This window comes from Schistocerca serialis, chromosome 7, assembly GCF_023864345.2.
Source record: "Schistocerca serialis cubense isolate TAMUIC-IGC-003099 chromosome 7, iqSchSeri2.2, whole genome shotgun sequence".
NCBI lineage: Eukaryota > Metazoa > Arthropoda > Insecta > Orthoptera > Acrididae > Schistocerca > Schistocerca serialis.
Window position 1 is genome coordinate 64,767,536 of NC_064644.1, and position 14,377 is coordinate 64,781,912.

Below are 14,377 nucleotides of genomic sequence, written 5' to 3' on the forward strand. Positions count from 1 at the left end.
CGATTTAGAAGAAAAAAATTACTGTCCAATATAATTTATGTGTGGGTTTTTGTCGCTTGATACGTGACGGTAATGATAGATATCTTGAAGATACTATCTGTACAGAAAGTTATTCTTGATTAAGAACTATGGATGTAACTCTCATTAATCGTCCTGTGTACACTCAAAACACAAGTTTCATTAACATGTAAAAGCGGTTAATTGGAAAAACATTAACATTTACTTAATGAAAAAGATAGTACCTGTGTAACGTTTTAGCTGCACGTCGATTCCTTATGGAATGTCTGAGGCGTATTCCGAAAGCACATGCGTCAATTCCAAGTCCTATAACATGCCAAGAGTATTCCATCTAATATCAAAACCACAGGTACGTTATGACTTTTTTTCTTCTTAAATGTAATTTAATTCAGATTCACGTGTAATATTTCACACCGCCCAAACTGCCCATTCACAACATTTGCATCAGTGTCACGTCATTTTATTTTATAATTGCAGTCCATTAAGCATAAGCCAGCCGCTGGTGGCCGAGCGGCTCTAGGCGCTACACTCTGGAACCGCGCGATCGCTACGGTCGCAGGTTCGAATCCTGCCTCGAGCATGGATGTGTGTCATGTCCTTAGGTTAGTTAGGTTTAAGTACTTCTACGTTCTAGGGGACTGATGACCTCATATGTTAATTCCCATAGTGCTTAGAGCCAATTGAACCATTAAGCATAGTTCCCCACATTTAAAAAAAAAGAAAAAAAAACTTACATTGGTTCAAATGTCTCTAAGCACTATGGGACTTAACATCTATGGTCATCAGTACCCTGGAACATAGAACTACTTAAACCTAACTAACCTAAGTACATCACACAACAGCCAGTCATCACGAGGCAGAGAAAATCCCTGACCCTGCCGGGATAGCTTATCTTGGGCTCTTCTACCATTCATATGTAAATTTGCTTGTAAAGATGCTACACAACTTTCTAAGTCACAGTTTACGATTCTGTCCCTGTTTTGCCACGCGTTGCATACATGCATAATGCATGTGGCCACTTTCCTTAGCACTGGTTCAGCTCAGTTCTTCTAGCTGGTCACTGCTGACCTCATGTTGTCACGACGGTGTTTTCCTTTGGTATAGAATGCTACCCGTTTCCCACAATTTGTTAAAGGTCCATTGCATGTTTGTCACTGATAACAATAGATAAACGAATATGATCAATATTTTCCTTGGCCTCAATTGAGTCATCGTTAATATAGAATTCCCAAATCCCTAGAAACAAAATTTTACAAATAGTGTGCCCACTGTGCAGCGCGGTTCCGGACTGTAGCGCCTAGAACCGCTCGTCCACAACGGCCGGCCTCTGTTCTGGTGCTCTGCAGTCAGACTTATAGTTTTTGATGGTTCCCGATTAATGTATGGTAGAGTCAAATGGTGCGCCCTGTTTGGCCCATGTTTAGGCGGCACAAAATCTTCATTAGTAGTTCGGAGTCTGACGCTGCTGCAAGGCGATCTTCATAGCCTGTAAAATGAAGAAGTTCACTGTTCTTCCCCCTTTTATTTCCGCGACAGCTACAGCATGTGAAGATGACAGTATAGAACAATATAATTTTTCCTTTTCTCCTTTTTCTTTTTTCTTTACGATTGCGCATTGGAGAAATTTGTTGTGGTATAAGTTTTGTGACTTTGTTCTTGAGCCTTTTCGAAACGGCACCAATACAGTGAGATAACTTAAGATTCACAGAAGACATCACGTTGGCTTATCAAACACATAAAAAACATAAAATAGGCATTGAATCAACTGTGTGTACTTGAGTGGACGTGGACACATAGAAAGTACGTTCGTAGACTAAGCACATTGCACATCACAGTTTTTCCAGTGATGTGCTTGGGCCACGGACGTACTTTTTAGTCTCCACCTCCACTCTTGCACAGTCAACTGATGCAATGTATACTTTATATGTTATTTGTACTTTTCCTTTCCAGTGGGCCCGCAGCTTGCAACAAATCAGGGATCGAAATATTTTACTTACGTACTACAAATTTATTTTATTCGTAGTTGTACAAGTTACACGACGAGCTCATTTCGGCTTTTTTCCATTAGCCAATGTATCCGTGAAGATAGCATAATAGGTATTATGTTGCTCCTCATGTTCATGTTAGTCTATATCTTCATACAGCACCTTGTAGTTAAGCCACCGGTGATGTGACGTGGTCCTTATGTCACCTTACAGCGTACATGTCGCTTGTCGTTTTGTTATGATATGAACACGTTATTGATGTGTTTATTTTTATTTGCGTGATAGTGTAAAATTATTATTTTTTTGACAGCTTTGGTTACAGCGATGCTACATGCTTACAATGGACTTTTTCTTTAGTGGAAAAGTCAGTGATTACGTTTAATTTTTCACAGGTAGTATTTTGTGGTGTTTATGTAAATGACACGTATTGTTTTGTGTTCATCGCGCTCATTGACCCTTTTTTTTATAATATCAATGAAATTTTCGAGGGATCTATTATGTTTAAAATACGCTTGGTCATATCACAAGAAGAAGACAACCGACATTTCCTCTCCAAGATGTTATGTGGACCACGTCACATCAGTGAAGTAGCTATACCTTCTTCACAGCTATACACGGTAACGAAAAAACACCGAAACGAGCTCCTCGTGTAACATCTATCACAACGAGCAAATAAATAAACAGTGCAGCAAAAAACTTGTACTTAAAGTAAAATATATCGTCCTTTTTATGCGTTTGAGAACCCAACGTGGTATAGTTTCTTATGAGTAGGAACTGTTCTCATTCTAGTTGTACCATGTCTGCATGTTAGTAAGAAGTTTTCGACAGCCGATGGCAGTGCGCCGTTGGTAACACAGATTCCCCCCGATAACCGAAATCAGGTAACATTGACTATGGCTAGTACCTGCGTTGGTCATCAAAGTCGCCAGAGAGACGTCAACTTGAAAGACTTGCACCAGGCCGTTGTGCCACACGTGTTATTTTACATTAGAATTTTCCGATGCTCCGATGATAACAGCAAGATTCTGTTGAAACCAGTCATTCTGAAATAAAATAAAATACCAAGCGATCTTGGCTGGAGAAGATTTTCCTGTTCACCAATGACAGATCTTTCGCCACGAACATATGCAACCTATGTAGTGATGGACAGCGAGTAATAGGGCTTGCAGGAGAGACAACACAGAAAGCTGATCTGGAGAAAGCCAAGTCTTGGATCCCTCAGCGAGTTGTTGTGTGCTTTGACTCCGGACGGACAGTATCAGTACGGATGGCACTGTCGCACACGCGCGCCCATGTGTGTGTGTGTGTGTGTGTGTGTGTGTGTGTGTGTGTGTGTGCGTGTGTGTGAACCGTTTTCTTTGGTCGCGCTCATGTCACTGCAGGAAGACGAGGAATGGTTTCAGCAGATTGCAGGGAGCACAGTCAGAATGCAATTGTGTTTATGTTGGTATCCTGGTGCTTTTGTCTTCTGGATGTGGCACTTTTACAGTAAGTCAGTTGATTACACTCAAAAATCTGTTTCACACAATCTGTTTATGTTCACAAATACAGGTTCTGCGGTCCGTTAGCAGTTCAAAACGAATAAGGAAAGTTCTTCTTGAAAATGAAGGCATACTTTTTTGGCAACTGAAAGTTCTTAGGAAACAACACAAGCATATTTCTGCATGAGACCATCTCCTGATAAGTTTACTTGCAAAGGAAACAGACTATCTTCTTAGACATCAACAGTAAGCAGAAAATTAAGGTTCCATCTCGCGAACAGTGAAAGGAGTACCAGCATCCACGGCTGGAGTAGCGGGTCGCGATGCACGGTTGTCTCATGGCAAGGCCGACGTCTAAGCCGCGCGGCTGCGTGGTGCTGGCGGTTTTCTGAGTCTGCTGACTGAATCGGAACTGCCTGCTTTTCGTCAGGCGAGGGCCATTATAATCGTGTGGAGGATGACAGCTAGATAGATATTGGTCTATCGGTGTGGACACGAACTGGCTGAGAAAAATGACGCGGCAGATCCAACAAAAGGTCCGTAGATGTGGCGGCCTCTTCCGCTCTTACGTGCGTCCTCTGAAACTGGCCCGCTTCCTGCAATTCAGGCGAAGTTCGGCTGACTTCTGCTCGTGCGCCTACGGAGCTGGAGCATTGACCCGCATATCACTGCTACGTTGCGGGTTGGCGACATTGCAGGAGACTCCGGAAACACGACACGTTAAAGCTGAGTTACGCGCGAAGACGCGCGCAAAGTCGTGACCGTTGAGTTCCTGCCTGTTGTGCTATTACACATTGGGCCATGACGAAAGTTGTGCATTACACACAGGGCGCGCTGAGGTGAATACTTTGTTGTAAAGGGAACGGCTTCGTACAGCACGTGATTGTTCTAAGGTTTAATGTAACTTCAAGATCTTCATACAACTGTGGATCTTTTCCATTTTTGTGTTGATTCGGTATAGACTTTTTTACGGAACCTGTGGTTCATTTATGCTTATGAATTTCTATACTCTCTTACATGAATGATTTTTTGTTGTTGTATCTAGTGGGTCTACCCCTCGCTTAGGCGTAAGAGTGAGTAACTGAGTGGTATATTGGTAGTTAATGTCTTGATAATTGGGGGGGGGGTGAGGGGGGGGGCTAGCTTATATTAGCCTGGCAAAGCAATAGTTTCTTGCGGCTTTACACAGTTTTCTATTATAGATAATTGAATATTTTCTAGTACGATAAGTGAGGTCTACTGTAGTCATAACTGGAGCCGTATTTCCATGTAAACGCATGTTGCCTGCATGGTTGCTTGTTTTGCCATTTGGAGAATAAATGCGTGTTTTGAAGTTTTCGTGTCTATAACTTGAATTTAGATAGTTGTAATGCATATTGTATCATTTTGATGGTATCTGCACATACATTGGGATACGTTGCATGATAGAACTTTTTTATTATTTACATGTGAACTGTGTAGAACATGAGTAATTTCTTTAATACTGTTAAAATAGCTAAACTTCATAGTGAGGCGAAGTGCCCCGGTTCAACGTAATAGATATCGGTGCTGCCCCATATGTGATGAATACCGGTACAGGTAGTAAAATATTTTATCCTAATCAAAAGCACATTTAGCCTATGTGCAGCATCATGTAGTTGAAGCATTACCCTAAAACATGACAATATGAATACTCTGATATCCTACACATATGAGGTTAATGAGAGCAAAAAACACAATGGTTTGACGACTCTGACAGCATTAATCAAGTTATGTACTGACTTCTTTCTTTTCAAACGTGTTCTTGAAAGCACCTGCCGTGTCGCCGCATTTACACATATAATACCAGATTTAGCTTTGCCACCATAACCTATTTTAACTAGATTGGGTAGGATAGATACTGACGTCTCTTACTGAGATAATTTTGATGAGAGCTGTAGCTCCTGTTACAGGTACAGCGTCATTGACTACTAACCAAAAGTCCTACGTCCCAGTATCGATTATCAGAACTGCTTAAATTTTAAACAAAAATCATCATCAATCATGTCCGAAGACATCCAACTGAAGAAGCAGTCCACGTTCTCCAAATGGCCTTGTCAAACACGGCAGAAGAGCGGGCAGATGTTCAGGCCCTCTTTCACTTGGGGTGGAAAACTGCCCCTAAAGGCTGAAGAAGCAGCAATGATCAACGACAAGAGAATGCAGAAGGCAAAGGAAACCCTTGCGTTAAAGGCACATAATGTATATCCACGGGACGTATGGCCTGTAGCTGAAAAAGTGTCATGATGATCTCTCCGTTGGCAAAAGACTCCGGCTAGTCTCCTAATCAGAGTCTGAGAGGAGACTACCAGAAGGGATGTGCCCATAAGTAAAAGACTAAATAACCAACGGTTGGATAATGTTCTATGAGTCACGACGTGGAATATCATAAGTTCGGACGTCGTAGGGTAGCTACATAAACTAAACAGGAGAATGCTAAGGCTCAATCTAGATATAGCGAAGGTCAAAAACTGAAATGGAAAGAAGAAAAAGATTTCAGTTCAGATGATTATAGCGTAATAAGAACAGTAGCAGAAAATGGTGTAATGGGAGCAGGCTTCGATATCAGTAGGAAGGTAGGGCAGGGAATGAGCTACTACAAACAGTCCAGTGATAAGATTGGTATAATTAGAATCGACAGGAAACCAACAGATGTATACACGAAGAAGTCGCAAGCAGAAGATGGACGGAGGAAGTACAGGAGGATGTTGAAAGGGTAAATACGTACCTAAAGGGAGACGAAAAACCAAATGCCATGGGGCTGGAATGCGGTTGTATGGGAAAGAGCAGAAGAAAGAGTTACGGGACAGTATGAACTTGGTAGTAGGAATGAGAGAGGAGAAAGATAAATTGAGTTCTACAGTAAATTTCGCTTGGTAATAGTAAACACTCTGTTCAAGAATCAAAAGAGTAGGCTGACATTTAGGAAACTACTGAGAAAGAATCAATGAGCAAAGACATTATTTTTGGAAATACCACGGAAAGAAGACAAACATTTGAAGATCTCTGAGACCATGACGAATATCTCTGTAGGCAGTTCAGCTGAAGAGGAATGGAAGTCTATAAAAAGGACAATCACAGAAACTGGAAAGAAGAATAACGTACAAGGAACTTAACTGCAAGGAAACCGTAGGTAACAGAAAAAATATTTCTGCTGATCGACGAAAGAAGGAAGTACAAAAACGTTCAGGAGAGTTCAGGAATACAAAAATAGAAGTCACTTAGGAGCGAAAGAAATAGGAAGTGCACGGAGGCTATGGCGAAATGGCTACATGAAAAATGTGCAGAAATACAAAAAGAAATGTTCGGTGGAAGGACTGGCACAACGTAAAAATGTAATAACAGTCTTCGTTGAAATGAAAAACAAGGGTGGTAACATCAATTGTACTCTTAAATGCAGAGGACAGAGGGGATAGGTCAAATATAACAGTGACGGTCTTCTTGAGGGATGGGGCTAGTATGATGACGTGACAAAAGATGAAACAGGAGTCGATGGTGAAGAGCTAGGGTATCCAGTAATCGAATCAGAATTCAAAATAGCGTTGGACAACTTAATATCAAGTAAGTCAGAAGGGTTAAATAACATTCCATCGGAATGTGTGAAGCCATTGGGGGGGGGGGGAGGGGGAGCGGCAAAAAAAACGACTGTTCTCGTTCATGTGTCGTATATATGAGACGTGTTATACCATAAGACTTTCGGAAAAAATAATCCATACAGTGCCAAAGATTTCAAGAGCAAATAAGTGAGAGAATTTTTGCAGAATCAGCTTTAGCAGCTTATGTATCCAATTTACTGACAAGAATAATATACAGAATAGTGGGAAAGAAAGTTGATAATCTGTTAGATTATGGTCAGTTTGGCTTTAGGGAGGCTAAGGCACCAGAGAAGCAGTTCTGACGTTGCTATAGATAATGGAAGAAAGACTGAAGAAAAATCGAGACACGTCCATTGTTTTTGTCGGCCTGGAAAAAGCGATCAACATTATAAAATTGTTCAATGCTTCCGAAATCTTGAGAAAAGTAGGGATAAGATACAGGAAAAGACGGTTAATATATAATATCTACAAGAACTAAGAGGGAAAGATATGTCTGGAAGACCAGGTACGAAGTACTGGTATGAGAAAGGGTATAAGATAGTTTTATTCAAAATAATATTCTCGACGGCATTGAATGTGGAATATCACTGAACTTTGATCGTAATCTCGTGATAGTGATAAAAGGGACTCCAACCTTAATGAAGTAAAAATAATTATTGTCAACGACATAATTTAATATTTTGTATCTCAGGCAATACACATCCAAAAATACGATGAAAATCGAAATCTTTTCTTATGGATGATTTTTTAGAAAAATGCTTCTTGTTCAAACTGTTGTACTGATAGGATGCGATTGATGTCTCGTAACACAGGTCTGTAAAAATTGTACTAAAGCATTGTTATGTTGCTCAATGATATTAGAAAATAGAGTTTATGGGATAGTGAAATGAATCTTCTCTGTTTGGGGTTTTATATCATTGTAATTTACGTCCTATATAAATGTTAAGATATTTGCTCAGCTACAAAGAGCGCAGCCATTACCGCTGTTGATCTGCAGCGCAGTCGATATTAATGTGCCATGAAGTATAGAGGAATATTTTCGAATATTAATACGTATTCCCCCCCCCCCCCCCAATGAACAATGGACCTTGCCGTTGGTGGGGAGGCTTGCGTGCCTCAACGATACAGATAGCCGTACCGTAGGTGCAACCACAACGGAGGGGTATCTGTTGAGAGGCCCGACAAACGTGTGGTTAACGAAGAGGGGCAGCAGCCTTTTCAGTAGTTGTAGGGGCAACAGTCTGGGTGATTGACTGATCTGGTCCTGTAACACTAACCAAAATGGCCTTGCTGTTTTGGTACTGCGAACGGCTGAAAGCAAGGGGAAACTACAGCCGTAATTTTTCCCGAGGGCATGCAGCTTTACTGTAAGATTAAATGATGATGGCGTCCTCTTGGGTAAAATATTCCGGAGGTTAAATAGTCCCCGATTCGGATCTCTGGGCGGGGACTACTCAAGAGGACATCGTTATCAGGAGAAAGAAAACTGGCGTAAACGGATCGGAGCGTGGAATGTCAGATCAATTAATCGGGCAGATAGGTTAGAAAATTTAAAAAGGGAAATTGATAGGTTAAAGTTAAATATAGTGGAAATTAGTGAAGTTCGGCGGCAGGAGGAACAAGACTTTTCGTCAGGTGAATACAGGGTTATAGATACAAAATCAAATAGGGGTAAGGCAGGAGTAGGTTTGATAATGAATAGGAAAATAGGAATGCGGGTAAGCTACTATAAACAGCATAGTGAACGCATTATTGTGGCGAAGATACACACGAAGCCCACCCCTACTACAGTAGTACAAGTTTATATGCCAACTAGATCTGCAGATGATGAAGAACTTGATGAAATGTATGATGAGATAAAAGAAATTATTCAGGTAGTGAATGGATATGAAAATTTAATAGTCATGGCTGACTGGAATTCGACAGTAGGAAAAGGAAGAGAAGGAAACGTAGTAGGTGAATATGGATTGGTGCTGAGAAATGAAAGAGGAAGCCGCCTGGTAGAATTTTGCAGAGAGCATAACTTAATCATAGCTAACACTTGGTTCAAGAATCATGAAAGAAGGTTGTATACATGGAAGAACCCTGGAGATACTAAAAGGTTTCACATATGAAACTTCCTGGCACATTAAAACTGTGTGCCCGACCGAGACTCGAACTCGGGACCTTTGCCTTTCGCGGGCAAGTGCTCTACCAACTGAGCTACCGAACCACGACTCACGCCCGGTACTCACAGCTTTACTTCTGCCAATATCTCGTCTCCTACCTTCCAAACTTTACAGAAGCTCTCCTGCGAACCTTGCAGAACTAGCACTCCTGGAAGAAAGGATATAGTGGAGACATGGCTTAGCCACAGCCTGGGGGATGTTTCCAGAATGAGATATTCACTCTGCAGTGGAGTGTGCGCTGATATGAAAGTTGCCCACGAAAGGCAAAGGTCCCGAGTTCGAGTCTCGGTTGGGCACACAGTTTTAATCTGCCAGGAAGTTTCATATCAGCGCACACTCCGCTGCAGAGTGAATATCTCATTCTGGAAACATCCCCCAGGCTGTGGCTAAGCCATGTCTCCACTATATCCTTTCTTTCAGGAGTGCTAGTTCTGCAAGGTTCGCAGGAGAGCTTCTGTAAAGTTTGGAAGGTAGGAGACGAGATACTGGCAGAAGTAAAGCTGTGAGTACCGGGCGTGAGTCGTGGTTCGGTAGCTCAGTTGGTAGAGCATTTGCCCGCGAAAGGCAAAGGTCCCGAGTTCGAGTCTCGGTCGGGCACACAGTTTTAATCGGCCAGGAAGTTTCATATCAGCGCACACTCCGCTGCAGAGTGAATATCTCACTCAGGTTTCAGATAGATTATATAATGGTAAGACAGAGATTTAGGAACCAAATTTTAAATTCTAAGACATTTCCAGGGGCAGAAGTGGACTCTGACCACAATCTATTGGTTATTAACTGTAGATTAAAACCGAAGAAACTGCAAAAACGTGGTAAATTGAGGAGATGCGACCTGGATAAACTGAAAGAACCAGAGGTTGTATAGAGATTCAGGGAGAGCATTAGTGAACGATTGACAAGAAGAGAGCTAGTATAAACCCTTGGGTAACTGAAGAGATACTGAATTTAATTGATGAAAGGAGAAAATACAAAAATGCAGCAAGTGAGGCAGGCAAAAAGGAATACAAACGTGTCAAAAATGAGATCGACAGGAAGTGCAAAATGGCTAAACAGGGATGGCTAGAGGACAAATGTAAGGATGTAGAGGCTTATCTCATGAGGGTAAGATAGATACTGCCTACAGGAAAATTTAAGATACCTTTGGAGAAAAGAGAACCACTTGCATGAATATCAAGAGCTCAGATGGAAACCCAGTTCTAAGCAAAGAAGGGAAAGCAGAGAGGTGGAAGGAGTATCTAGAGAGTCTATACAGAGCGATGCTCTTGAGGATAATATTATGGAAATGGAAGAGGATGTAGATGATGATGAAATGGGATATATGATACTGCGTGAAGAGTTTGACAGAGCACTAAAAGACCTAAGTCGAAACAAGGCCCCGGGAGTAGACTACACACCATTAGAACTACTGAGAGCCTTAGGAGAGACAGTCTGGTGAGCAAGATGTATGAAACAGTCGAAAATCCCTCAGACTTCAAGAAGAATATAATAATTCCAATCCCAAAGAAAGCAGGTGTCGATTGATGTGAAAATTACCGAACTATCAGTTTAATTAGTCACAGCTGCAAAATACTAACTCAAATTCTTTATAGACGAATGGAAAATCTGGTAGAAGCCGACCTCGGGAAGATCAGTTTAGATTCCGTAGAAATGTTTGAACACGTGAGGCAACACTGTCCCTACGTCTTATCTTAGAAGAAAGATTAAGGAAAGGCAAACCTACGTTTCTAGCATTTGTAGACTTAGAGAAAGCGTTTGACAGTGTTGACTGGAATACTCTCTTTCAAATTCTGGAGGTGGCAGGGGTAAAATACAGGGAGCGAAAGGCTATTTACAATTTGTATAGAAAGCAGATGGCACTTATAAGAGTCGAGGGGCATGAAAGGGAGCAGCGATTGGGAAGGGGGTGAGACAGGGTTGTAGCCTGTCCCCGATGTTATTCAATCTGTATATTGAGCAAGCAGTAAAGGAAACGGAAGAAATGTTTGGAGTAGGTATTAAAATCCATGGAGAGGAAATAAAAATTTTGAAGTTCGCCGATGACATTGTAATTCTGTCAGAGACAGCAAAGCACTTGGAAGAGCAGTTGAACGGAATGGACAGTGTCTTGAAAGGAGGGTATAAGATGAACATCAACAAAAGCAAAACGAGGATAATGGAATGTAGTCGAATTACGTCGCGTGATGCTGCGGGAATTAGATTAGGAAATGAGAAGTTTTGCCATTTTAGGAGCAAAGTAACTGATGACGTTAGAAGTAGAGAGGATATAAAATGTAGACTGGCAATGGCAAGGAAATCGTTTCTGAAGAAGAGAAATTTGTTAACATCGAGTATTTATTTAAGTGGCAGGAAGTCGTTTCTGAAAGTATTTGTATGGAGTGTAGCCATGTATGGAAGTGAAACATGGCCAATAAATAGTTTAGACAAGAAGAGAAAGGAGTTTGTGGCACAACTCTACTTGAAGAAGGGATCGGTTGGCAGGTCATGTTCTGAGACATCAAGGGATCACCTATTTAGTATTGGAGGGTAGCGTGGAGGGTAGAAATCGTAGAGGGAGACCAAGAGATGAATACACCAAGCAGATTCAGAAGGATGTAGGTTGCAGTAGGTAATGGGAGATGAAGAAGCTTGCACAGGATAGAGCAGCATGGAGAGCTGTATCAAACCAGTCTCAGGACTGAAGACCACAACATCACTACAACAACAACATTAATACGTATAGTGAAATTGAGAAAAATTTCATATATAATACGTATTACGAGTAAAATACAACCTGAAGGAGAATCGATAAGTGATTGTCTTATGTTAGCCTCCATCTCAGCGAAATATTGCAGCGGCAGTTCTAAACTGATGTTCTATACAGACATAAATCCTGTTGGTTATTATTGCCATAATAATTGTGTACTAGTGGCGGAGAACTCATTCTGAACTAATAAATAAATGATAGTTAGACTGTGAACATGTCGAACTTCTATGAATGCAAATAGCATCTTACTTGATATAAATTCTTATCTGCTGATGCATGAGGCCTGATAGTTTCGTAATAACTTTTACGAAACATTTAGAAATGGAATATACATTAGTGTTGTGTACGTGTGGTATTGTGTGACAAAACTATTCATTTTGTTTAAAGAAATGTGTTGCAACTTTGAGATAACATTAGCGTTAATTTTGATAAACTATCTGCAACTAGAAGAGAATCTTTCAAACAACAGCACTAAGAATACTGAAAATCATTTCTCTCGTTTATTTCAGATTACTCATCGTACATTTAGCTTGTTTGTTGGTTATAAATGATTACTGTTGTGAATGTAAATTGTGACATTTACACTGCTTGACAGACAACATTGTTATCCGTACCCAGTGGACATTTCTTAAACAAAATAACGTTAATTATCCGGGAATCTCAGTGATTAAATAAAATCTCAAGTTACATTAATCATAAGTAACCAATTTAATAGTAATCATGCCGAACTTGTACAGCACAACACACGCACAATTACACCACACGCCACAACAGTGAAGTAGTCTTCCGTCCAACCGTTCGGTATAAACATCTAAGAAACAATGGCGAATATTCAACTGTTGGATTAAGATACAAGGTTAAAGGGTATCAATGATACGATAAGCTAATTATCAGCGTAACTAAGGACTACGAAGTAGACGAAATTACGAATATTGCTGCCTAGGCAGCAAAATAACCCATGATGAACGGAGCAAGAATGACATAAATAGCAAACTAGTACAGGCGAAAAAGGCTTTCCTGACCAACGGAAGTCTACTAGTATGAAAAATGGGCTTTAGTTTGAGGAACAGTTTTCTACGATTGTAAATTTGGAGCACGGTATTGGGTGGCAGTGAAACATGGACTGTGGGAAACCGGAACAGAAGAGAATCAAAGCATCCGAGATGTGTACAGACGGTTGTCGCAAATTTAGTGGACTATTATGGAATGATGAGGTTCTTCACAAAGGTGTTGCGGAAAGGAATACATGGAATACACTGAGAATAAAATGGGATTAGTTGATAGGACATCTGAAAATATATCAAAGAACAACTGCCATGCTGGTTCATTGTTAGGACAGTTGTACTGTATAAAGTAAAAGATGTAGCAAAGTCCCTTCACAATGAAAGTGGCTTCAAGCGATGTAAAAGGTGGTTTTGGGGGTCGAACTTGACGGCTTCTTGGTGGGAACGGTATGCAGTCAGTGGCTAGCCGTTGCGCGGTACTCACCGAGGGTGCCAAGGAAGGCATTTGGAAGCCGTTTTCCAAGGAATTTTGCCTCGGAAGTGGATTTGGCTGTTGCATGGTACTTTCTTAAAAGCTGCAGGGGACTGAATTTTCCACAAGGTAAGGACAGTTTGTTCCAGAGGCAGACGGCGGCAACAGAGAAGGAGTTTGCGAAAGTTTTTGTTTCGTGAGTGGGCACCGTTAGGATACAAACTGACAGTGGCTTCGTGTTTCGATTATGATGGCACGGAAGGTGTTTAATCTCTGAAGAAAGGTACTTGGGGTGTTTGCCAAACGAAGAGCCGGTGAAGTAGACACAGAGTGTGGTAGTCACGCTATTTGTCCGGCAGCAGCCACCCTAGCTGGGAAGAACTAACATGATCATATCGACGAATGTTGCAAGTGTAACGCACACATGAATTCATGGTTAGTTCTAACCGTCTTTTGATTTCACTACTCATGACTTGTTGAATTACATCACAACAGTGGAGGTTCGTTAGAACGAGTGCTTGCACGAGCTGGCGCTCCACGTCCTGTGGAAATACGTTCCGAAACTTTTTTGAGAGCATAGAGACAAGCGGACGTCTTCCGGCACACTGCGACTGTATTCTCTGCCGAGTTGAGATGCTCATCCAAAGTGAAACCCAAGTTCTTAACTGTTTTCTGATATGATATTGGAATACCATCGAGCAGAATAGGAAGCAGCCGTTCGCGTAAATCTGAACTTATTAATTTCTGATGAGCTATTAAGATTACATGTGTCTTTTTTGCATTTAGTTTAAGCCCCAGGTTTTTCGCCCATATCGCCAGTGAAGACAGATCATCGTTCATCCGAGCGACTGCAGTGTTCTTATTTTCAGATCTGATGTTTAAGTAGAGCTGG

The 14,377-nt window shown here is 41.2% G+C and overlaps 2 non-coding genes across 2 annotated transcripts; one reads left to right on the plus strand and one right to left on the minus strand.

Moving 5' to 3' along the window:
- Positions 1–9,235: 9,235 nt before the first annotated feature.
- Trnas-cga (transfer RNA serine (anticodon CGA)) lies at positions 9,236–9,310 on the minus strand. The gene has a single exon. It is a non-coding gene; the product is annotated as a tRNA-Ser (tRNA).
- A 480-nt stretch (positions 9,311–9,790) lies between these two features.
- Trnas-cga (transfer RNA serine (anticodon CGA)) lies at positions 9,791–9,865 on the plus strand. Its single transcript has one exon. It is a non-coding gene; the product is annotated as a tRNA-Ser (tRNA).
- Positions 9,866–14,377: the final 4,512 nt, after the last annotated feature.